At 32.3% G+C, this 27488-nt stretch overlaps 1 pseudogene; it reads right to left on the bottom strand.

Moving 5' to 3' along the window:
* Positions 1-382: 382 nt before the first annotated feature.
* LOC149552975 (cytochrome P450 94A1 pseudogene) lies at positions 383-27135 on the bottom strand (annotated as a pseudogene).
* Between the last annotated feature and the right edge of the window lie 353 nt (positions 27136-27488).

Here is a 27488-nt window from a genome sequence, read left to right as displayed (position 1 = left end):
AATAACCAACAATCTATATGTAAATGATTAAAATCATTCCTAGTTATTTAAATAGAATAATCACATAAATATGTGAATGATTAACTTTAAATATCTAAATAAATTTATTTGTCAGTAAAATCTTGAACAACAATTAAATCTGCCTAATATTATTTAGGGTTTGCCAAGACCCAATTACCGACAGGGGGTCTGATATTCATTATGGTTTTTGTCATAGATACCTCCCAAATACTATTTTTTTAGTCTAAAAAATGAAAACACATGTAGTAGTAATAGATCTCATGTGTACTAATTGTCATTTATTTTTTAGCTTTTTTGGTTGGTAAATAGCACATTTGTGTAACCACTATTGGGATATTTCATAAAAGACATTTAGATGCAATTATTGACAATTTTTAGCAAGTGACTATTAGTGCATGAAGATAACATGTATTAGGTGAACATTTTGAAATGACACTTTCAAACCAATTTGGGCTCCACGATCCTTACACAAAATCCGATACCCAAAAGTTGAAACCTCTCACTTCACTCACCTAAAAAATACAATAAAAAAAATCCTAGAAATAGGTGAACTTAGCCCTAATACTAGTAAATTTTTTTCCCCTACATGTTCTTGAAACTTCTTATACAAAACTTGTAGATGGGACTTTTCCCGAGTGGATACATACACGATTTTAGCAAAGAGATGTAAAACCCAATGAAAATCTTACGTACGATAATCATATTGACACACCTACTTTTACCTTAGTTATTTTTAGACTTGACCTTCCAAGAACAAACATCCCCATCTGAAAGTCAGGGGAGTTTTTGTCGTCTTTTTAGCACGCGTACGGGAAGGCCATTCTCCATTCTAGCCGTGATCATCGCAATATAGTTGGGATTCCAGTTGCCATCATCTTCATCTGAATAAACGTCGTCTATTTCCCCACGCAAATTCTCGGCCCTATCTGGAACACTGGATATTTAAATGCATCGTGTGCCACAAATTCTAGCGAACCGTTCTCCGTCTTGCTGAGCCATCTCTCCGGCTTGAATTCGAAACAGTCGGAGCCCCAGATGCTCTCCATCCTCCCCATGGCGTAAGGGTGGTATATCACACGCATCCCCTTCCTCACCACCGTCCCATCCGGCAGCACATTGTCTTGCAGTGCCTGCTTCGTGTCTGACGACACGGGCGGGTACAACCTCATCGACTCGTACAAAGCGGCCTATAGATACTTCATCTTCTTCAACTCCTCGTATGAGAAACAACAACCAGTGCTCTCTTCCCCTTCTCTAACAACGACAAGGCCCATGATTTCTTCATAGATATTCTGCTCGACTTGTGCATGAGAGGAGAGGAGCCAGAAGAACCACGTGAGTGCCGCAGAAGTCGAGTCCCTGCCCGCCAAGATGAAGCTTATCACAATATCTCTCACACAAAAATCATACGAGCCCTTCCCAGCCGCAACACCACTCTCGCGAGCGAAAAGAAATCTGGACAAGAGATCTTCACGCTGCGGCCCCCCATGAGAGTGAAACATTTCCTTCTTCCTCGCGTCAATAATGTCTTGAGCGAAGTTGTGAATGGTGTGGATCACGTAGCGCAAGCGTTTCTCAGAGCCGACGTTGAAGAAGCGCTTGATCATCCACACGAAGGGCAGGGGATCGGTGAATCTCTGGAGGCTTAAATTGGTGGTGACTTCAAATGCATCTGCGAATTCTAAAAAGGGGAGAGAAATGTCGAGGCAAGCCGGGTCCATGGCGAAGGCCACCTTGCAAATGTTGTCAAAGGCAAATCGCTGGAAAATGTCCTGCAAATCCACCCGATCGCTCTTCCCAGATACGTGTCTGAGGAGTGGGAGGAGGCCATCAGTGATCTCGCCCTGCATGCTCTCTGTTATGAAGTCGCGCAAAGAGTTGGTGCCGAACTTGTAACTGGCGACTCGCCTTTGCAATTTCCAGGCCTCGCCGTCGGCGTTGAAGGTTCCAGTTCCGAGCAAATCGTGCAAGCGGAGGCGGAGATAGTTGCCCTTCGGATAATTGTGGAAACTGGTGGATGTGCTGTGATGACTACCTTTGTTCCGAGGCGCTGAAAGGCGATGGTGTTGGAAGGAGCGTGTCTGAGAATTTTTGTTAGCCATTCTGGGATCCGACTTCTATTCCTCCAGAAAGCAAATAATGAGCCCACAATTGGATACGATGCAAGTATGGAATTATTGGGTTCTTCTATCTTGGATGCCTAGGAGCATGTAGATTATGTTCTTCTACATCATGGCGAGAGATAATGGAGACATGCTCTTCGACATCTTTTGATTGATCTGAATGGTTTTCGCTTGCCTTGTTTTCTCAGAGGTTGAACTTGCACGGTGGGCGGGCGGAGTTTCCCGATGTTACGTAACAACAGTAAACATAGTTGTCGTCAGCCTATCGTGCTCCCCGGCATTGCTGTCTTTTGCCCACCGTACGTGGTTATCAAAGTGAAAAATAATACAACCGAGGAATACGCGTCATATGAAAGAGAAACGTGTCTTCTTTAGGAAACGTCTCTATCAATCATAGACTACTCTTACACCATGTTCCCATGTAGTTGCTGGTACTGGCTAAATTGTCGAATATTTGTTTCATCACTACAACTTCCATCTCCCTTCCGTCTCCAAGCGCCTCTTGCAGCCCCGTAAAGACACTTATCATTTATCATTTAATATAATGCGCTCACTTAGAGTTTGGAATGTTTCTTTTTTTAAATGGGAAGAAATTTTCGATTATATTTTTCATGAAATATGTTAATACATTTAAATATTCTTATTCTTTACATATGTGATAATTTAGAAATTAGAAATCTTTACTATTAATTTTATTTTTATGTTTTAATTATATTGATTCATTTTATATTATAGTTAATATAAAGTAATTTATAATTAGTATATCAATATTTAATTTGGTCAAAACATTTGTCAATTAGATTTTTTAAATTTTTTTATTATGTTTCTTTTTTCAAATATAATATTATTTGATTTGAATATTTACTTTTTCTAATTTCAAATTGAAATAAAATTTAATATTAGTATTAGTTTCTTGAGCAATTTTAAACATTACAAGAAGAAAAGGAAAATGTCATGAAATTAATTTTTTTTAATAAAAAATATAACGATTGTATTAAAAGAAATATATTTATTATAAATGATTTTTTTTTAATAAAAATATTTTAATATTTTTAAATAAAGAATAATTATTAGATCTATTTTACAATTCAAATGTTCTGTTGATTTTATAGAAATATAGATTTGTTTATTGGTTAAGAATTTAAAATCTTATTTATTTTAATTTGGTTGATTTTTGTTAGTTTCTAGATAAATAAAATAAATATAACAATTAACTAAATTAAAAATCATAATTTCAACAAAATCTCATTATTTTTTAATAACAATAAATAAATTATATTTTAAAAAAATATAAAAATAAAACATATCAAATATTATTAAAGTAATAGAAATAATATATTTATTAAATTACTATTATTGAAATATAAATATCAATATCTACATAAGTGAATTATTAAGATAAAAATAGTATTGTTGAGATGAAAAAACTTATTTTTAAGATAAAGTTTTTCTTTTTTTCTTTTTTTTCATATTATTACAAAGGCACCTAAACATTACATATGATTACTCTATTGCCCATAAATATATATATAAAGACTTCCATACCTAACTAATATCCATGCTACCTCTATTCCTTTTCACACCTCCACAATGCAAATGGCCATAAGGTTAGCCTTGTAGAGATAGATAATTCAATTTTAGAGATTGTCTCATACAAATTCCTTTTCTTACTATTTGGATTTTTATAGATAATTGCATGTGGTCAATCTTGTGAAACACATTAGGACTTGAAAGAGATTGCAATTATGTCTATAAGAATCTTTATCTAACAATTTTTTTTTTAAAAAAAGAGAGACCTTTTGAAATCATTTGTATTTGTACATTAAAAATTTAATAAATTTTTATCTTCATATATAAATTCCTGAATTTAATCAATTTTCTATTTATCTATATATAATTTAAAATTTGTTTCTAAATTCTATTTCAATTTAAAATTAGAAAAAAAAATCAAATCAAATAATACAAAAGAAACATAATAAAAATTTGAAAAAATTAATTAATTAACTTTTTGATCAAATTAAACATTGATATAATAATTACAAATTACTTTAAATATTGATTATTATATTAAATGTCAATTCAATCTAATTAAAAAAAATTAATAGTAAATGTTTCTAATTTCTAATTCATTACACACTAATACAAATGTAAAGAATAAGAATATTTATTATATTCAAAATAATAAATATTTAAAAAATTCTAACATTCCATTTTTAAAAAAATATCCCAATGTAAATGAGCGCATTATATTAAATGGTAAGTGTTGGAAGGAGCTTGGAAGTTCGGTGATGTTCATTAGAAAAACACATCCCACCCATTGTTTAGTTAAAATTAAAAATAATAAATCTACCACAATTCCCAACTTATTAAAAAGTACTTTTCACTAACAATTACAAAGGAGACAGAAGTTGTAGTAACAGAACTGACAACACTACTATGACTAGGTGCAAATATTTGGCCATTTAGCTAGTGTCGTAGTTGCTTAGTTTGGTTTTATACTTAAATTTAAACACTAGAGTGTTCCTATGGAGAATTAAGATTGTAGAAATAGGATAATATTAAATCTTTTCCTATTTTTATGGGGCAGCTATTATTTAGGGAATGAAAATAAGCTATAAAGAAAAAGGGGAGCTAAAAATAAAATTGAAAAAGCTCCATTTGTCATCATAAATTTACTTCCCTCCCTTTTTTGTTTCTATATTTTATTTAAATTTTTTAATCATTAAAATGTCTATTCAAATTTTTATTTAAAAAATTAATATTAAAATGATTAGCAACAATATTAGCAACTGCATGGGACCATAAATTGCCCAAAATGCTCCTAAAAATACTAAGCAATGACTGCTAGGCAAATTAAGCCTAGCAGTTGGATGAGACCTTGCCCTTAGAGAGAATAAAATGAGTTAACTTATTAGTGTCAACCAAATACTTTTTCATTTTAAAATAATTTAAAAATTGTAGGGTTATTGGAAGAATAATTATCATTCAGAGTTTGGAGTAGAAATGATATGCCATGAGGATCATATTCATTCTATAATAATAATAAAATCACAACAATTTTTAATTAGACTGGAGACGATTGAGGAGAATATGCAAAGATGAAAGAGATGGAATACATTGATGAAGATGGAGGAGGATATGAAGAAGAAAGGGCTCTAAGATTTTTTTTGACGAAGAAGAGAATAAAGTTATGAAATAAATAGTTTTGAAAATTTTTTTTGGAAAGTTAATTGAGAATGTGTCTGAGGAAGTTGAGTCGCACCCATAAATTCCTACAAAGTCATTATTCATGATGTATAAGGGTCAAAGTTTAAATTGAACCTTCCCCTAAAAATAATACCCAGTGTCCTCACTACCTTATGATGATATAGAGGGAGAAGAGGAAATTGATGAGGTGGTTGGTGGATTGAAGGCATTAAATGATGATGAAGGAGTGAATAAGCTATTAAGCTCAAGTTGTTTCAACTAGTGCATCAAGATGATAACAGTGGCTATGAATACCATCTCTCTAATTACACTCGACCTATACACAACACTAATGAAAGGGAAGCCACATCTTTAAGATTTATAGAGACTAATAACTTAATTAACACTCAAGAGTTCAAAGATTTTTGGTTAAAAATGAAGATGAAGGAAATTGAGAAAAGAAGGAAACTAAATCTATTTGGTAATAATGAGTCAAAGCAAGAGGAGATTATAAATTAGAATTTCAAGGAAATGAAATTTGATGAAGTAAAAATTACCTCTAGAGAAGCGAGATAAAAGGTAAAGAAAAGTGATATGTTGATTGTTCTTTGGATAACTTTAAAACATGTATAAATTTATTGGATCGAGCGAGGGAATAGGATGACCCCACGATGCTTGTAGAACTTAACTATGAGGAGGGGGTAAGTGGATTTGGATACAATCTTCAAACTAAAGCACTTGAAGCATAGGTCACTTTTAAAAATAATAGTCAAATTATATTTTAGGATATGGTGAAAGAGACAAATGGAACTTCCATATTATAGACCATGAAGAAGATGTCCCCATTAGAGATGACCTTGTCACTGTGTTTTATTTTTGAGGTGAGTATTTTGTTTTTCTTTCTGAAAAAACTATCATGTTAGAATGATAAAAGGTTGAATTTCATCTCCAATCACACACACAATGCAGGAAAATGTGATTTCTACTTATAAGCTTTTTCTTTAATGAAACCACAATTTGCATGCCTCTAGAAAATTCAAAGATGATGAATTGTGGAATTGAATACATTCACTATCATTTAATTTATTCACTATCTAAAATATACACAACTACACCAACATGTTAATTAATTATTGGAGAGCTATGGAGTGGACTTCTTGCCAAATATAGCTTGGGATTCATTAAGTGTAATTTCAAAATAGTGTTCATTATCTAGGTATAGTTGGACTAGTCGATAAGAAACTCATCTCTAGGAGAAACATTGTTGGAAGCAAGGACAAAATAATAGAGATAGATAAGGTACAAATATTTATTTTCAACCCACAAATTTAAGCTACATAATTATTATAACAAATTTGAAAATTGATTGTTTGCTAGTGATTTATTTCATTTGCTATTGAGCAAGAAACCTATTTCACCCATGTCATTGTAGTTTATTACATATCTATTAAACATGTCATGATTGATCTAATGTTAAATTTGTTATCAAAGTGAAATCTTCAAGATTCAAACTATTTTTTATTTTAATTTAGGAATATATAATGATGAAGAAGTAGTCATGGACTCATATGGCCTAACTTCTCCAAAGTATTAGGGAAAAAATATTTTCTCTCAAATGATGTAGAAATATTTTTAATATTTAATCTTTCAAACATCAATGTGTATTTTGTTGGAATGTAATTCAACATCATGGTGTTTTCTTTAGCTAGATTATTTTTATTAATGGAGAGATTTATTTTTCCCATCCCAAATATATTTAGGCTAAACATCTCGTATTTTTGTTGAATTGATGTTTTTTATTTCCCCATTTTTTATCTATAGCAAGAAACACTCTATCCTCTTGCTTGTTAGTTAAATTATTCAAGAAGAATAGTTAACAAATTGAAGATATAAATTGAAAAACAATTGTGTTTTAGAAAGGATATTATATCAAGTCTTTCTATTTCTTTATATGAACCTAATATAATGAATTTTAAATATTTTCATGCACTCTTGATTCTTCTCTAATTTGTATCATGCTTTACTAATCAAGAAATTGTTGACTACTAGGGTTGTTGGTGCACCAAAAGATTGAATTGTTAATGCTCAATAGGATCCCTAGAATTATAAAAGATAAAGAAGAATATTAAATCATATAGTGACTCTAGTGAGATGTTGGCCCACTACAACAATCCCACTTCCAACATTATTCATTGTGACATCCAAGGATTCAAACCTATGACCAAGTTCTGATACCACTTTTTAACCACTACGATTGTTATTGTTAGATAAATAAGGGGTTGGGGGGGTTTGAATCTATTATATGTAGATCCCACATGCCTTTAAAACAATTTAGTTCCAATTCAAACTTCATAAACTTTCATAGCAACAACTTGATAACTGCATTTAGGATCTCATGTCAAACTTAGAATCTTTTCACAAGTCAAACTATTATCTCATTGTTCATTACTCTATCGAGTATCAGAGTATTAGCTTAGCTTATATCAAGTTGTAGAAATATGTAAATAAGATGAAAATCAACTTGTAACGCATAAGAATTCACACATTTTGACATAGATATTTAACTTGAAAACCCTATAAACGAAAAAACCACTTGGGTACCAAGAACCCAAAAATTTCAATCTTATGAAGTGAGATATGTTAGGAGCCAACCTTGTTAGAGGTTTACATGCACTTTTTTAGTGTGGCCTATTTAGAGGACTTTAACCAAAGATAATATATACCTTATAACTCCTTGTCATTATTACATAGTGGCTTTCTTTAAAGGACTTACATGTTGATCTCTGAGTCATGTTGACTATCAATGTCAAACACTTGGTCATTTCCTAGGCAGATTTGGCTAGTCATCATTGCGACCAAGAAAATCAATGAAGGTTGAATTATGTATTTGGATTTGTCCAGATTTCAGTTTGAGCCAAACAAGTCTTAGGTTGATGAGAACCCCAACATGTACCGAGTGGCTATTTATGCCAAGTCAAACAGTTAGTACCAAGAATTCAGAAGCCAAGTGACAACATGAGTATTAGTCATGATCGAGCATCATAGTATTGTTGTGCTAAGTAAAACAGTTTTGGTATATGTGTTTGGAATGGCACAAACACTAATGTAAACTATTTTGGCTAGCTTCTATACATGATTTAATGATTATTGAGACAACTAAAGAGTTGTTTACATATTTTTTAGAGATCATTAATCCCTATGAAGGTAGTGTAACCAATTAGAAAAATGGAAAAAATTAAGCGAAAAAAGGGAGAAATATGAATCATTGATCATGATCTAGGACCTTCTCTAGATGGTTATTTAAGAAGGATCCAAACCCTAAATCAAGAGAGAAAAAGCTACAGAGTGAAGAGAGAAGTGTATGTACAAAAGAGACTATGTTTGATGGTTAGAAGTGAAGACTAGGAGAAGAAACCTAGTAGTGAAGGACACAATAGAGTTTATCATATAGGCAATCATATAAAAATTGAAGAGAGGAGATTCATAACCAAGCACCTGAGTGTTAATCGAAGGATTAGGTACCAATACATTCTATCAGGTGAATCAAGGTAAATCTCTTAATAGAGTGGTCCTAACAGGCCTATACAAATCTCCTAATAGTCTGCTTACTTAGTTGTAAGTTTAAATCCTTTATTAAAGGTAGACTAAATAAGTCTTGTAAGATCTTAGCAGGGTAGACCCCTCATGAGGTAGATCACCAGAAGTAATCAAACAATGTGGCCTTAATGCACATGCTTTATTATTGTAGTAGTGAAGATTTGTGGGTGTCATCCCCACCCCAGTTTTACCTTCACCTTGGAGGGTTTACGGGTAACCAAATCTTTTGTGCTATGTGTTTATATTTACTTTCGTGTTTATGGATGTGGTGAATAGTTAAATATTTTTCAGTTTATGATTATATAATTCATGATGGTGATGTGAGATGAGTTAAAGGTGCATGCATTTGATTTGTTTCAAGAAGGTAAAAGATTTTATAGATCATGATTCACGCCCCCCACCAGTATCTTACTTTCCCATAGAATTCCAACAATTGGTATCAAAGATTTGTTCTCTTAGAAGAATTCTAACCACTTAAGAGTTAAGATCTTGGAGATGAGGCTTATAAGTTGGGAAAGATCATTGAGAATCATAAGCTTGACATACAGATCATACTATAGTAGCTTGATGCAGCAAAAGAGGAGTTGAAGAAATCCTTAAAGAGAAGAAAAGAATGGGCTATCCAACATAATGACACTCTATATCGAGAAGAAGATACCAAAGGACTACTTGAGAATGGCAATTCCAATGAAAGTGATGCAGCAATAACATGCCTATTGGAGAGAAATAATATACTAAATGAAGAGGTTAAAGGATTTAAAAGAGAGCGTGAAATCCAATTAGTAAGACTATGTGAATTTTCTAAACTAAAAAGGAAAACTGAGGAAGAAAAAATAATTTTAGAAGAAGACAAGAGACAAATAGCTACTAGGCTTGATGAAAGGACATTTAATGTGTAGAAACTCATAAAAAATCAACTGGATATGATGAATCTATTGTTACATGCAAATCAAGAATTGAATAGAAACGACTTGGAAATTGAAAATATAAGGAATGAATTAAAAGATTTGAGAAGGAGATCATAGAAAGGATGAACAAACCTAATGAAGTTGTGAGATACTTTGAGGAGCTAATGAGATCACCAAGAATACCTAATGACACCTTTGGACTAGGATATACCAAGCACCTTTCATCTATTGAAGAAGAAGAATCATCAAAGAGTGGAGAAAAGGGGAATGCAAAGCCAAAGCACAACAAACCAACATGTCATCATTGTGGGAAACCAAGGCATACAACAAATATCTATAGAAGTAAGACTAGTAAGCAAAATCCTAAACCAAAATTCAATGGATACTATTTTAATTACAAGAAGCAAGGACAACAAGGACATGAATGTAGATCCAAAGCCAACAATACACATGTTGCACCTAGATTTGAATGATATTGCTACAACTATTAGAAGTATAGACATAGAGCTCAAGAATGCAATTCTAAGGCAAAACCTAGTTTTACAATCAAGAATCAAGAAAATGCATCCAAGTAAGGTAACTTCCAGAATTAGGATTATAACACAAGGTACAATTGTCATTATTGTGGAGAACATGGTCATATTACAAAAAATTTCATAAGGACATACTTTAGAGGAAAATCCAAGATTTTGATGAATGAAAGTTTGGTTTGTTGTAGCTGTCACAACATTGGACATGTAAGCTGAAATTGCATAGCTAGAGCACCAACACCTAGCAATAAATAAAGAAAATGTGAAAGATTGTTGAGATGACAAAGAACCAGATTAATCAAACCTAGAGAAAGAAGGAAGAACTAGGTAGTAGTGGAGCTAGTGAAGTCGATGTCACCCAATCCAATGGATTAGGCAATCACACTACTTCTAACTAAGCAAAGAAGGTATGTAAGGAATTGTACATTTGAGTTCTACATTATTCACCAATTCTTGACATAATATGTGTTAAAAGTCCATATCTGCATAAATCAAGATTCATTAGGAAAGATTTGAGGCAAGAACTAAGCAAAGAGTTCATATAAATAATTAGTGTTGAGTATCAATAGTAGTGTCTATAATGACTGAGTGAACTAGGCTCCTATACAAATCGAGATGATATGTTGACCAAGCCAAACTAAGCAGGAGTTAGTACAAAAATAGAGCACAAAAGTTGAAGCAAATTTACTCAGCAGGAGTATTTAGATTTAGCACAAGACAATCAGCTCATGGGGATTTATAAAATTTTGAAGGTATGACTGATAAGTCACAAGTTTTGCAAAATTTTGAAGTTTTGTAATTTTCTATGTAAGCCAAGTATCGAATAGAGATTATCTAAATTATGCTCATAAGTTATGGTTATTCATGCATGACCAAGTCTTTTTTCCAGTCATGTCAAAGGGGGAGATTGTTAATCTTAGATTGTGTTTAACATATGAGTGACAATACACTTAAGTCATTTACTAGAAAAAACTTAGTTCATGTCAAACAAGTAATGTATGTTGAGTCTAAGTTGTCAGATAGTGCATGTCAAGAAAAATATATAGCATGTGTCGAGCATTAGTATGTGTCGAGTAAGTAGTAAGTGTCAAGTCACTCAAGTGCCAATTAAGTAGTTGATTCCAAGTGATCAATGGATGTTGAGTCATTCAAAGATCAAGTTACACCATTGAAGATATAGTGGATGCCAAGCATTAGAGACTTCAAGTGCCAAATAAAATAGTTTTGGACATAATTGTTTGTAACGGTACAAACTTCTATGTAAACCATTTTTTAGCCAACTTAAGGATTGTTTTGCGATTATAAATGATAACAATGAATCTATATTGAGGATCCCTATACGATACATGAAAACTATCAATTAAAGAGATGGATTAAGCAACAAAAAGGTGAATCATATTCGTTGATTCATACCTAACCCTAAGTCACCTAGGTCTTCTTAAGGAAGGCAAACCCTAAAATGTTGTATGTTCAAAGAGAGAAGTTTTCACGTAAAAATAGAGCATTCGTGGTGGATAAGGAGTTGCTAATTGAGATATGAATTGTAGAATCAGTTAGAGGAGAACAAAGGAAGGAAGTTAGAGGACAAAAGTGAGATATCTAATCAGAGAGGGTCAAGGATACATGTGCAAAGAGGTTTTATTAATCTAGCAGCAGAGTGCTTACCAAAGGATCATTATTGAGACATTCTAATAGGTGAATCAATTAAATGTCTTAATAGAGTAGTCCTAACATGTTGTTATCAATCTTTTAACATGGAAGTTACTTCATTTTAAGTTTAAGTCCTTTAATTAGGCACACTTCTAATAGGGTTTTGAAATCCTTTAACAGGGTAAGATCTAACAATCTTACAAGCCTTTAATAGGGTAGATCATAGTTTATGATCAAACATTCTAACCTTCATTAGATACACTTTACAATTCCAATAGTGAAGATTTGTGGATGTCATCCCCATCCTAGTTTTACCTTCTCAATGGAGGGTTTATTGGTAACCAAATATCTCATGTCATATATGTGTTGAATGTTTATTGTTTTCATGCTATGAATGAATATGTTTAGCAAGCTATTTCAGTTTACATGCAAATTGTGAGATGGATGTGTCGTGAATGCTTTAATAGTCAAAGTTTTGAAGGCCTGATTCACCACCACCCCCTCCCCCACTCTCAAAGTTTACTTTCCCTATTGTATTCCCAACAATATTTAAAAGTTTTATAATCAAAATTTAAGTCACAAGAGCGAAGGAGAAGGAACAGCTTCAAAAGGAGGAGAAGGAGAAACTTTAGAAAGAGACTGCACAATAGAAAAAACAACTAGACAACATAGAGAATATTATGGGAGCTACTAGATAGAATCCAAGAAAGTGTTGCAGTAGTTACTATGACATTAGAAACACCAGTTAAATTGGTCTAGTTGCTAATTAACTGGGTTGATTATTTCATTATTATATGATCCAATGGTAATGTTAGTTATTATTTTGGCATACATGAAAACATTATTATTATTATTCATTATTATATATACATACATACATGATAACCACATTGCACTTTCTAAGAGTTTACAATTGTTCAACAATATTAATATTTTACAAGAACATGGGCATGAAGAATAGTTAGCTCATAAGCAAGAAAATGTTGTTGAAATAGTACATAAATTTCTTGACATGAGAGGTCCATGAGTGAAGGTGTTGACCAATCTTGAAAATTTGAATGTTGAAATGAAATCCATTGATGATCAAACACCTATGCCAAAGTTGCAACACAATGTGAAGTTGATTTTAGATAAGGTAGAGGTAAATATTCAAAAGTTTGATAATCAAAATTTAAGGCATGAGAGCGAAAGAGAAGGAATGGCTTTAGAAAAGATTACACGATAGAAACAACATCTAGACAATATTGAGGATATTATGGGAGCCTTGTGATTATTACATTTACACAAAAGTAGAACTTTCATCTTTAACTCCTTACACTCAACTCTTCACTAAAGTTATTCTTCTAGTAATGAGAATAACTCTTACAAATTCTTGGAAGCATTCAAAGATGAACCATCTCAAACCATTTTGACCTTGATTTTGGTGCCCTAGCCAATTGCATGTACCTCTTAATGATTTGAATTTTCTAGATGATAAGGGATAATGTGCATAGTTTATCTTATTTAGTGATCATACACAAATGAAGTTGAATCTTATTGTTCGGTGAGTTTGAAGTTTTGAGGAATATAAGTGATAATCTAATCCAGGCTTCATTTTTTGGCCTATCATATATCACCTCTAAATGACTTAGAGCCACCACATGGGAAGGCATATGGTGTCTCTTATTTCTATATGTGCACATGTATGACTATTTGGTATTAGAGATTCAAAGCCTTAAGAATTATGCCATGATCTATACCCCATTTCCAACTCACATCACCTGAACTTGCTCCACATGCCTTATTTTCCATATGAGAGAAATCACAGATATACCAAATTCTCGATAAGTTACAATTCGATAAATAGGGATGCCAAGTGTTTGATCAAATCTATTCAGTGGAGATTCATCACAATTTACTTCAAGATACTCTAAGTCAACATTGGTTTTATTACATACTACTTGGTGTCACCTTATTCCATGTTGTTTTGAAGATGATGATTTTTTGATATCCATTGTGGTGATGTTTAGGAGAACAAAAAATCATATTCCCAACCCAATAGGACACTACATAATTTTTTAGAGATTGGCGTTTCATGCTTGATGTAAACTTGTTGTTTCAAATCTATAAAGGTTTCTTTAGACAAGAATGTAACAATAATCAAAATGCATATGAACTGTTTGACAAAATAATTCAATTTCTAGCCCGCGGTCAAAGATCATTCCTATACAATTATTGGATAGCTTTCAAACCTTTTGTGACTCGTTCTCTTCAATGACAACCCATATAGAATATTGCCAAAATATTTAGTGGAGGAGATTTGGAGTCTCTAAATCACCACCTCACAAATTGGGTTTCTAAACTAAAGATTCACATCAAGCCATGAAATATTGAGCATTAATAAAATAAAAATCAGTTTCAAAATAATCCATATGCAAGGGTGACTGTAGAAACTGGATAAGAAGCCAGTATCGAACAATGATATGTGAGGAATGAAAATAAATGTGAAGCTTCTTTTCTAACAACACTTCTTAGTGAGAACTCATCAATCAGGTAGTATAGACAAGGCACGTAAACTATTTTATAGAATGCTACCATGATATTTGTTAAAAAGATTGTGTATACTTTCATTCAAAAGTTAATCATTGGCAAGCATCACATTGGAACTAGAGGACACCATACTAACGTAGAATGGAGAAAGCTTACAGAGGCACCATAGTGAACGGAGCCATAAATCATTTGTTATAATGTGTCAATAGAGACGTGATCCCATGAGATGGATAAAAAGTAGAGTGATAATTACATAGAATACAATAATCGCAGAATATGCACAATATGGAAACATAGACAAGCACGTGAAAAATTGGGCAAGAGGCCTCAAGAGACTAGAATTTTTGGAATTGATTGGTTTTATGAGTAATATTCATACAAAATGTGGCTTGTAGAAATACCATACTATAATGTGGCTTGTAGAAATACCATGGAAAACTGTATTTGATCATAATAGATGGGAACAACTGATTGTCCATTTTATTGCACCTAATATGATGACAGTTCTACACAAATTTGTAATCAACCCAACTAATCAACAACTAGACCCAATTTACTAGGTTATGGCTAGTTTCTTTCTAAAAATATCTACTATGATGTGCTTTTGTAAAATTTCTTGTGAACTCTGTCCTTTTTTCTTGGTCTGCACTATTTTTGTGGAGGATCTTGAGGTAAGTCACTTAGCATGGGTTGAGTGAGTTTTATTGTTTTATTATTTGGATTTTGGAATATGTATGCAACTAGATCAATTTTTCTTTTGTGCTAGATGTAATAAGCACCTTAAAATAGATATTTAAATATACATGTTTAGAAGGAAATATAAAGAGAAACCTGTTTAGAAGGAAAAGAAACAAAAATTTACATAGCCGTTGAAGAAAATGACAGAGCTAGGGCATGTCAACAAAATTATAGAGCAAGGGTAAATAGATTAGAAGGGCACAACATGGAAAAAAAATCACAAAGCAAGGGTATGAAAATGAAATCACAGAGAAAGGGCACAACAACAAAATGCAAAGATCATAAGTGCATGGTAACCAAATTGCAGAGCAAGGCCATGACTACAAAATGTAGAGATTACAACGGCATGACAACCAAATCACATAGCAAGGGCACAAAAACAAATTGCAGAGATCACAACAACAAAATCATAGACCAAGGTCATGACAATGAAATGCAGAGATCACAACAATGAAATGCAAAGATCATAGCAACGAAGGGAACATCAATGTTCATAGCTCTCCACCCTCATTCATAGCACTCAACCCTCTTTCTCACATAACTCCTGATAATCAAAATAACTGATGAATTATTTATGTCATGTTTTCTTCTTTTTTTGTTTATAGTCATAGGGTGTCACAATTACGATGCCAATGTCAGTATTGTGATGATGGTAAGGACAATTGCAAAAGAAAACATGAAAATCAACACAAAGTACATCGCCATTGCAATTTGACCCTAAATGTTGTAGTGTATTGATGAGTGTCAGCTATTCATTGGTGGTTCTTTCATTGTTGGAGTTAGTGATTAGTGGTTTACTTTTATTGATGATAGTTTTTATCTATTTCTTATTGTGCTTGTGACACTTGACATTTACTTGGAGGTTGTTGTATCTTTTTGGTTTTGATATTTGATTTGTACTTGGTTTAATTTTGGTAGTGATGTTGGTTTAGATGAGTGTCTTTTTAACTTTGGTCATCTTTCCTTTATTAGTAGTTTATTTACCCTTGAGGTAGATTTGGCTATCAAGATTCCTTGCCTCAGATTGTTTTATGATTTGATTATTTGTATGTGAATCATTCATTATCTCTCTTGTGTAGTGGAAGTGGGATCCTGATTAGATGACCACAAGATTAGGAGGTAGCGACTTCTTACCATTTGGGTCTCACTCAAATTGGCCAATGTTGGATGTTTTTTGATGTAGTTGCACTATTATCATTCATATTCTCATCTTGGAGACTTCTACTTTAGTTTTGGTATATAAGCTATCATGTATATTGTATCTTGGTGTACTTGAATCTATTCTTGCATGCCCTATGACATGTGTAGTAGATGTTATTCATTAGATATATTTCATTGTATTATTTTTATTCATGCTTGTTCTTATGAGATGATGTATCTATTATTTCTTTAAGATTGGGAATATCGTATTGAGACTTAAACTTATTAATGAAACAATCTTAAACATGAGTCAACATGAAGGAACCCTTCAAGAATGAAATTTGTATTGTAATTGCATTTGTCTAAAGGTTGTGTTTATGTATATTGTTTCCATGTTTTTACTTTAATGTTTTTTAAATTTTAAAAATATATAGTTTAGTAACCTTTGTAACATATTATCTTACTTTCCTTCAAAAGGGTCTTTGTGTCACATGTCTATCGTGAGGGAAATGTGGTTGTTGATTGGATGGATAATGAGGCAATAAGGAGGGACATGTCACACAGATGGCCTAGTGGTGAGGGATTTTTGACGACTGCTAAAAGTTTAATTGAGATGGAGAGAATCCAGTGGAGGATGGGCAACATAAAGTGTATTACTGGTAGTTAATGCTATCAATCAAACTTGTAAAGTGATGAAAGCTTGGCACAGGCCAATTCAAAGGCATCATAATTGGGGGGCTTTATGGCATGTTTTATGGATGATTTTATGAGAAATTGGTAATTGCTATTACTATTTCTTTACTAATGTTGGAGGAAAGTACAAATTTTGTGAGAAAAGCCAATGTTCGGCTCACAATGCTTAGAGAACATAGACTTTTTGTTCTTCTTTTTGCAACATAATTGTAGGGGAGAGAGCCAAAGGGAGAAGTAGAGAAGTGGAAGAGGTGATCAAAGGTGTGGTAGAAGTTGAAGGAAGGTGGAATCTCATCCTTCATTGAAAAATTCATGGCTAAGATCTGAAGATAACTAACCTTATGGTTAAGTCATGGAGAGATGGGAAGGTGAAGATTGATGGGATCAACTTCTAGGTCAATGAAGGGATCATTTTCAAGGTCATTAACTCTCCCAATTAGGGCATAAAATTCTATAGGGATAAGAAAATATCTCTTAATGCAGTGAAAGACTTTGCAAAGGATGCAAAGTAGATGAAGAAACTAGTGAAGACTAGTGCCTACTATGAGCCCACATCTATTAAGAAACTATGGAGGTTTTTCTTAAGGGCAACTATATCCTACATAACACTCAACACAAGGTTTGACAATATTTGAACCCAACATTTTGTTATCCTAAACCATTTTAGATATGGAACAAAGATTTCCATCCCCTTCTACTTTTTTTTCTTTGCAAATAAGAGTATTATGGATTTTAAGAAGAAAGCATACACTAATCCTACCTTCCATGAGGGTTTGTTATTACTCATATATGAGCATTTTAAAGCTCAAACTTGTGGAAGGGCTATTTTCTAGAAGGTAGATTCTTCTAAGGAGACAAAGAGCTCTTACCTCCCTTTGGATACAAAGGATAGTGCGAGGTGGCTAAAATCATGAGGGATATGGGTAGGAAGAAGAAAAAGAATCCAGGAAAAGAAATGGAGAGAAGGATAAAGTAGGAGGAAAACTTGGAGGAGGATTTCAATGATGAGGAAGAGGGGATGGACATGGATAAGGAGGGAAATTTGAGAGAGGAGGGCACTAGTAAGGCTCAAGTAAGCAAGAAGGATGACATCTCGGTCAAAAGTAAAAGAGGTGGTGAGAGGGATGCTAAGAAGGCACTTGGTAAGGGTAAGAAGAGCACTATCAAAGCTCTAGAAGAGAGAAAAGAGGAAGAGGGATCAACTTAAACCACTATTACTCTTGATGTAAAGGGAAGGAAAATTGCATGGAGGAACTTTCATGCTAGCACTGCAAATATGGGTCTAGTAAGAGAGCATATCCACTCAAAGGTTTTGGAGGGAATGGATGGCAAAATTCAATTGGAGGAGCTCATTGACTCGGATTTGGTGATTCTTAGTGAAAATGCAAAGGAAATGGGGATGAACCTCCTAAAAAATGCCCACAACATTTTGAAGGACAATTTTCGATCCATTAAATGGATTTTCCATGAAATTGAAGAGATTAAGTTCAGGATGCAGGGGCAAGAAAGGTTAGGGGACGAGAATGTTAGAATAAGGAAGTTGGATGCAAGGGTTTCTGAGATTCAATAAAGAGTGGAAAGGATGGAGAGCTCTCTCCATAGCTTGGCTAACTAGAGCCTCAACATAATAAAAGGTCTTAATCATAACATCATTCAGCTACACTTGATGATTGGGGAAAGCAAAAAGGGGAAGGAAGAAAAGGATTGAGAGGAAACCAGGGTACTTGATGAGGATGATTCTTTGTAGGGTGAGAGCCGGAGCAAAAGAAGGAGAGTGGAAAAGAGGAAGAGGAGGTTTCTCCAAATGATAGCCAATCGAAGACCGATGAGGTTGAGGCCATGAGAGAGCTAGAGCTCAAGAAATTGGAGCTGGCCAAAGAATTGGTACCCCAATAGATGCTCCTAGTTTTTTGTCTATTCCCTAGCTTTTGGCCATATGTTTTTTGTTTACATTTGATGATTGGGTATGGCCTATTATTTATTATGTTTCTTGGTTGCTAGACCTAAACTTTTAGTAGTATTCTGTAGTTAACTGGTGGATTTCATGAACCCTTGTAAAAAACCTATTTTACTTAATCAAAAACATATTAAGTTTATTTCTATTGGGTTCACGAGTAGGGTATTACATCTAGTATCAAAGTCCAAGTTTCAACATTGGGAGCTCTAGGAATATTGTGTGTCATTAGTTAACAAGTTGTTAAACTTTGAACAAGATCAAACAACAAGACTTATCAAAAGAAAATATAAAGAACAAAATTGAAAACAATAGAATTATGAAAATAAAACTTTGATTCATAACACTTGGTATTTTAAATGCTATTTTCTAGCTATATATTTCATTTTTGTTACCTTAGTAGTAATAGTTGGCTTCCAAGAGTGAGCCTATTTTAAGGGGAGGAGGATGTAATACCCCTCCTTTTCTATCATTGTAGACTTAGTTGTTAAAATCTCTATATGATTCTTCTATAGATGTGTTAGCTTTTATTTCATATTTGAAATGCAATACTTTGACATGTTGAGCGATTGATTATGATAGGTTGTAATAATTTCCTACTTGCAGTGATGATGCTTTAATTGCTCTTAGTTAGTTAATGAAATTACTTTTATGATTTTCTCATATGGTGTACTATCTTAGAAAGATGTTTATTATGTCATCATAATGATGAGATGTTCATGTTAGAATATGATGTTATTTATATTTAGGATTTATTATTATACTTACCTCATACTTGCATGTGTATGGTTGAGGTAGGGAGTCATAGTCACATGCTAGTCAGGATCTACACAATGTACCTCTCCCTATAATTTCCTATTTAGCTTAGATATATATGCACGTGTACATGCTCGTCTTTTATACAAATTTGGAAGTATCAGGCATTGACTTCCTTGAATTGCCAAGATGAGCGTGTTCTATCGCAATAACTCAATGGAAAGAATTGGGAGATAATGTTCAAGTCTAATCCCATCCATATCCTAATTACTTATCTTGAGAAGGAGGACATGTATCTGACTTTCCACCCTTTTAAACCAGTGAGTTTATCTTTGCCTATGTTATTTAATCTTGAGTTTTGATAATGTTGCTTTTATGTGGATTTGGCTATGTGATTTATTTGGTAAATGATTGAATTGTACTGTTTGGGATAATCATAGAATATTGAGAATTATTAAATAGTATTTGATTAAAAAGAAAATATTAAAATAAGAACATATTTAATTAATAAAAAATTAATTAAACATGTGCTTTAATATAAAAGACTTAATTTGGAAGTCTAATATGGAAAATTGGTTAAAGATAAATTAAAATATCATGACGTTTAATTATTAATTAATTAATTAATTAAATATGTTTTAGTTTAAAGATATAATTTGAAAATCTAATTTAGAAATTTTTTTAAGAGAATTGTAATATTAAAAGATTAAATATTAAATATTACTTTATTATAATTATTTAATTAATAGTAATTAAATTAGAGTTACATTTAAATAATGAGCCTTAATAATAATTATTAATTTAAATAATAAACTACACTTTAAATAGTGCTTGCACTAATTAGTAAAGTGGAGGAAAAGAAAAGAAAATAATTTTATAATTAAATAATCCTTTAAATATGCATGAAAGGATTAAACAATTAGAATATTAATATTTTAATAAAGTTAGTGGCATTTGAAATATTGGAGAATAGAAACTCTAGTTAGGATTATGGTTCTTTATTAGAGAGTTTGTAGTTCATTTGAGAGATACACAGGTTTTGGGGAGCAAAATTTGGAATTAGAGCAAAAGAATTGTTGAAAGTTTCAGAGGATTTGAATTTGCATGCATTCACAGATTGTCTTAGATTTTAGCTATGATTTTGAAGTATGGTTTGAAAACTCATTGTAGAATTTTGTTGAAACATTTGTCTACTTCATGTCTTACCAAGTACTTGCATAATGCTTATTAATTTATTGTATTCATTTTTTGATAAAGAATTATGTTATAGATTTTGAAAAGGAAAAACTTATTAATCAAGAAAAGTTGAATGAGGAAAACTATAGAAAAATTTAGAAAATTATTATTACTATATTATTTTAAGAGGCTTTCTACTATAGGAAAATTTTGATTATAGAAAATTGGAAAAAATAACAAATTGAATAGTTAGGGTTTCAACTTTAAATTCTCCTTTAGAACCATGTGATTAACTTGAATTTTCTAAATAAAGGTAAATATTCCTCTTATATCTAAAATAATTTGGTTGCAAAATTGATTAGAAAAGAAAAAAATTAATTGAGAGGAAAGCATGTTGTAACTAAACTTCTACATCCATGTGAAAACAAATATACTAAACATAGAAAACTAAGTATACTATGGTTGCATGATTTTCAGAGATCAAAGACATGCAAAAAAATACTAATCATATGTTTATTTTTATTTTATAAAAATATAATAGGATTTTTGGATTTATTTAAAAAAATTATGACTAATTATTAATTTCAAAAAAAATTAAAATTATTTTTAAAAATTAAATTAAAAAATATATTTATTTGAAAAATAAAATAAATAAATACTACTTACTTTCTTATGAGTGAGTTTTTAATATTAATTATTTTTTAAACTCTTACTGAGTTATAACTTGTTATATATTTATTAATGCAAGTGGAGTTATAACTTAATAAATATAAAATTGTGTTTCCACAATCCATCATCAGGGTGAAAGAGCTCTAGGAATAGAGTGTGATTCGAAGCATTGATGCAAAAACAATTTAACACAATCTACCCAACAAATATAGCAAAGAACTATAAAATTGTGATTTAGTTATATTTTAAGAGAAGTTGTAGTGGAGTTCACCATATAATCATCTAGTTATGAATATTTGAATATTATAAGAGAAATTGTAAATAACTTAATTATAATTATAATTTCAAGTTTGAGTTATTTGTAGAGTCATATTGAATTAAAGTAAAAGTAAATATTAATATTAGACTTAGATAGAAGTCATAGTAATATTTTAGAAATGGAATTGGTATCAATATTTAAAGCTAATAAAATATCTTTATGTTATTAATTAAATCATTTATGATTTAAGATTATTTAAATTAATAACATGATAATGTTGCATGATATTTTATATGCACAAAGAGATTTGACATTTAAATACATATTGATTTAAATAAGTATATTAACATAACAATTTACCTTAACATGTATATTCTTACTTTATTTCTAAACACATCTTTACAGGTCAATCTAACAATAGAAAATCATGGAATTAAACCATATGATTAAAAATTATGTAATTTCTTATATTCTATTCATATTCTTGTGATCTTTATTTTTGTAATGGTTTTTCTTTGTGGATTTTTTAGTTGGCTAAGATAGGATTTGCACCAGAGGCATTTTGAGGTTTCGTTTATGATTATTTGACTAGATGTCATGATATATTTTATCATTCAAATTGAGATTTATTTTGATGAGCATTTATGAGAACTTGGATTTTGTGAACCAATGTTATTTTTGAGTTGTGTGTTAAGAAACCAAATTTGATCAGTATTACTTTTGTGGTATGAGACATAATTGTGGTTTATGAGTTTTGGGAATGTAGTCTAAGTGCATGTCTATGGGAGTGGCTTGTACTGGGGTCGGAGCCCAAAATGGTTGACAATGTAACTCATTGTAAGTTGTGTAGCAAGTGACAACATAGTAATTAAAACACTTTCCTCTCTCATGCCTTGAGATAAATTTAAAAGATAGGTTAGAGATTTTACCTCGTCCATTCCTTGAGTACTTGTATAGGCTAAGAATGGGAATGGGATTATACATTGAGGGGTGTGACTAGTTTCCTTGTCTTCACAAGAGGGTATTTTGGTTTTGCATAGAGTCACTTTGAGGGCATGGTCCTAAGAGACTACTAGGTGAACCTTAGAGTTGGCTTGTGTGATGACATTCCATAGTATGTAGCTTGATTCTCCTTCATGGTTTTTTTATATTTACCACTATTGGTGTACTTGTTGGATGTTACTTTTAATAGTGTATTTATTGTGAGTTATTATTTATTGATTGGATGTCAATTATCATTAACAATTGACTTTTATTGATGAGTGTTAGTTATTCATTGGTGGTGCTTTTATTGTTGGAGTTAGTGATTGGTGATTTGTTTTTATTGATGATAGTTGTTATCTATTGGTTATTTTTCTTATGAGACTTGACATTGATTTGGAGGTGGTTGTATCATTATGGTTTTGATATTTGATTTGTACTTTGTATCTGTTGTTGATTTTGGTATGTTATGTTAGTTTGGATGAGTGTCTTTTCAAGTTTGGTTATCTTTTCTTTATTATTAGTTTATGTAACCTTGAGGTAAATTTGGCTATCGGGATTCCTTGCCTAGGATAGTTTTATGGTTTGATTATTCGTATGTAAATCATTCATTATCTCTCTTGCATAGTGGGAGTGGGAGCCTGGTCAAGTGACCACACGGTCAAGAGGTAGTGACTTTTTACCATTTGGGTCCCCCTTAGATTGGCTAATGTTGGATGTTTGTTGATGTAGTTGCACCATTATTATTCTTGTTCTTATATTGGAAACTTCTACTTTAGTTTTGGTATATAAGTTATCATGTATCTTGTATCTTGATGTACTTGTATCTATTCTTGCATATCGTGTGACATGTTTAGCAGAGATTATTCATTAGATGTATTCATGATTTTTCCAATGAGATGGTGTATCTATTATTTCTTTATGATCAGGGATATTGTAATTGAGACTTAAACTTATTAATAACACTTTCTAAAACATGACTCAACATGAAGGAATGCTTCAAGAATGAAATCTGTATTATAATTACACTTATGTAAATATTTTGTTTGTTTATATTGCTTCTAAATTGTTTCTTTTATGTTTAAATTTTCAAAAAAATATAGTTAAATAAACTTTGTAACATACTAGGTTTATTTCTTTTGGGTTCTCAAGCAGGGGGTTACAGAAAAGAACAATACATGGGAATTGGTTCCTAGACCTATGGGTAAGACATAGTTATGTCATACTTGCCTCTGACTTAGAAAGTCAAAATTTGACTCAAGCTCAGACTCGGTGACTGCACTCAACAAGGACTCGACAAGGACTAGGAAAATTGAAAAACCCATGAAATTCAAAGATTTTTAAGGATTTTAAGATTGTTTCATGCATCTTTTAGTCAATTAACATCAAATACACAATAATTGAGATAAACAGAAGCTACTTAATGCACATACACAATTTTTGCATAGATGACATAAGTATAAAAGTAAATTTCTGAAGGAAAATTTTGAATAACACAATATAAAGTTATAAACTATAAAGGATAAACTTAAAGTAATGAACATAGTAACACTCCAGTGTCAAAGACTCAAATGCCTATAATATTCATGAATTATGAAATCCATGGTATCAAAAGTTCAAAACATATATCAAAATAACAATTAGAAGACTAAGGCTCATAGTAGTCTATGTCCTCCTACGAGTGTGCCTAAGATAAGTCATGGAAGACTGTAGAGTCATCCTCTCTCCCTATGTGTGAGGTTGAGCTTGAACTTCATCCTCATCCTCATCATCATCCTCATCATCAGAATAGGATCCATCACTCCTAGCCTCAAGGTCCTGCACTCTGTCTCCTCACGCTCTAGCCTCCTCAACTACCATCATTACTACCTCAACCTCTTGATCCACCTAATCTACCCAATCCACATCTTCATCACTAAATATAGGATCAGCCATCTCTGTGTTTCACTCTGCATGAGGATCAACATTCTCTAATACAATCGGTGATGTATCGGTGCCAAGGATCTGTCTATGGTAAAGGCAAAGGTTGTAGTGAACAAAGACAAGATCATTCAATTTTTTCACTACCAACCTATTGCACTTCTTCATGTGTATGTGCTCAAATATACTCCAATTATGTTCACACCTTGATGTACTAGATGTCTGGCTCAAGATACAAATCACAATCCTCTGTAAATTTGGCACCTTTGTGCCAAACATCTCCCACCATGCATCTGAAACAAGAAAACTTTGAATCATATCAATAACTTTGAATTTATCAAATTAAAATGGTAATAGAATTAGAAATTAGTATGTAGAATCAAATATTTTTACTAGGCATCAATTCTGTCCTATTTTTCTTACACAACTCTCATGCAAATAAGTCCCCGTGATCTTCCTTAAACAATTCAATCTCATGGATTACAATTGTTCCAACTATTGAATTAGGTGACATTCTCTCTATAACATTGTAGAGACCACTCCACACCTCATCATCACCCTTGAAATGTGGGCTGAATTGGTATGTTGGATTAAGGAAGTAGGCCACTGCATGTATAGACCTGTGAAGTAGATTGTGCCAACGTATATCAATGATATCAAATATAGGCCTATACCTATCTCGATTCCCTACAAAAAAAGATTGAATGGCCTCCTTCACCCTATTCATGCCCTCATAAATGCAGCCCATTAAGGGCTTCTCTCCATCAGCAATTCATAGGAAAATAACAAGCAGCTTTACAAACTACAATCATTATGAAAGTTGGAAGAGAAATAATCAGCGTTAAGTTTTTTCTTTAAAAAATGAACAATAATTTATAACATAATTTCATTAAAAAAAAAAAGTTGAAATGAGGACAAAAAGGAGAATTACCATCACAATATCAACAATCAATGTCCAAAAAGAAGCCTCACCAAAAACATGATCAGCTACATCAATCCTTGTAGTGGTTTTTACATATGATGGTGTAATCCACTTCTAACTAACAAACATGCATCTCAAACCTCTCTTTGAATCAAGCAAAGATTTCAATGTGAGAAAATTGGTTGCAAATCTAGTGACCCTTGGACGAGACAACTCTTTTTGTTCATTGTGTTTCCTCATGAGTTTGAGGACCCATGTATGATTATATATGAATTTACATACACTCCTTCCTTGTTCTATAATTATTTTTATCTAAGGGAGTTTACCAAGATCCTCTAACATGAGGTCAATGTAGTGAGTAGCACAAGGGGTCCAAAATATGTGAGGGTGTCTCTCAATAAGAAGCTTTCCTACAACAACATAATTTGCTACATTATTTATAATTATCCGCACCACATTCTTCTCACCCACATCCTTTATCACTTCATCTATTACTTGACAAAGATATTCAACATTTTTTGTTTTTCCTAAGACATCGATTGATTTCAAAAAAACCATGGCATCTAAAGAAAAAGAAACAAATTAGTATAATGATGAATGATGAATCATGATTTATAAATTCATAATTTATAAACTTAATCACTTAAGTACAAGTTCTACTTCTAAATTTTAAATGTCTAAGACTCTAAGTACAATTAGGGTTCACCTAATGAGGAGACAAGAAAGTTGAGGAGTGTTCTACTCCTATTAGTCCAACCATGATGATGGTGTGACCCTTCGTCTTCCACACCTCATGCTGCTCCTTGATTGCATCTTCTACATCAGCCACATTTTGGTTCAAAATAGGGCCTCCTAGCTTGTCAGCACTAGGGGCTTTGAAGCCTGAACCACAAGCAGGTACATCATAGATTCCAATTTGCCAATAAGGGGACCTAAAAAAAATTAAATAAAATTTAAATTTAAACAAATTATTATATTATAAATAAATTTGAAAAAAAAATACAAATTACAATAAACAAAATAATAATATTATTGTCTCTTGAAAGTTGAAAGTTTAAAGTTGAAACTTTGAAAGCAAGAGAAGACATAAATTTAAATTTAAATAAATAAGTACTTTACTACATTGAATGAAATGTTGTTGTAGATGAAGTCTCCAAGTTCCAATTTTGCATACTCATGTTTCTCCTTGTTCCAACTCATGCTCTCAAGTGATGGTTGTGCACCTAGAGCCATGCATGGAGCAAACATGGAATCAAGTGTTGATCTTTGCTTCCAAATGTGAGGCCCAATGGTCACACTTGTAGATGCAATGGCATCCATAGGTGGAGTAGGAGATAATGGAGAGCAAAAACTAGAAGATCCCTGTTGGGCTAGTTGTGCCATTTCTTCTTGGTGTTCTTTTTCAATTCTTTTTTCTCTATGTTTTCCTCTAGAAGAGTTTGCATGTCTCGCATAACATCTTAGGGTACATCTTTGCATTTTTTAGCATCATGTCTAGGTATATTTGCTAGGTGATACTTTAATCTATTTATTCCTCCCCCATTATATACTACACTACAATGCCAACATGTACCAACTCCCTTTTTGTGCCCCAGGATGGCATGTTTCCAAGCCTTATCCCTTGCTACTGCACTTGGGTTTGCATTAGGGTTAAATGCAGGCCTAGTTCCACTTCCCTCACCCTGAGGCATTATATCAAATTTCAATGTGTTTGCTACTAGCCTGCTGCAATATGA

Source organism: Cupressus sempervirens, chromosome 6 (assembly GCF_028749045.1).
Source record: "Cupressus sempervirens isolate cs-2001-9-10 chromosome 6, ASM2874904v1, whole genome shotgun sequence".
NCBI classification, from domain to species: domain Eukaryota; kingdom Viridiplantae; phylum Streptophyta; class Pinopsida; order Cupressales; family Cupressaceae; genus Cupressus; species Cupressus sempervirens.
Note: the sequence above shows the minus strand (reverse complement) of the source record. Positions and strands in the feature narration are given on the sequence as shown.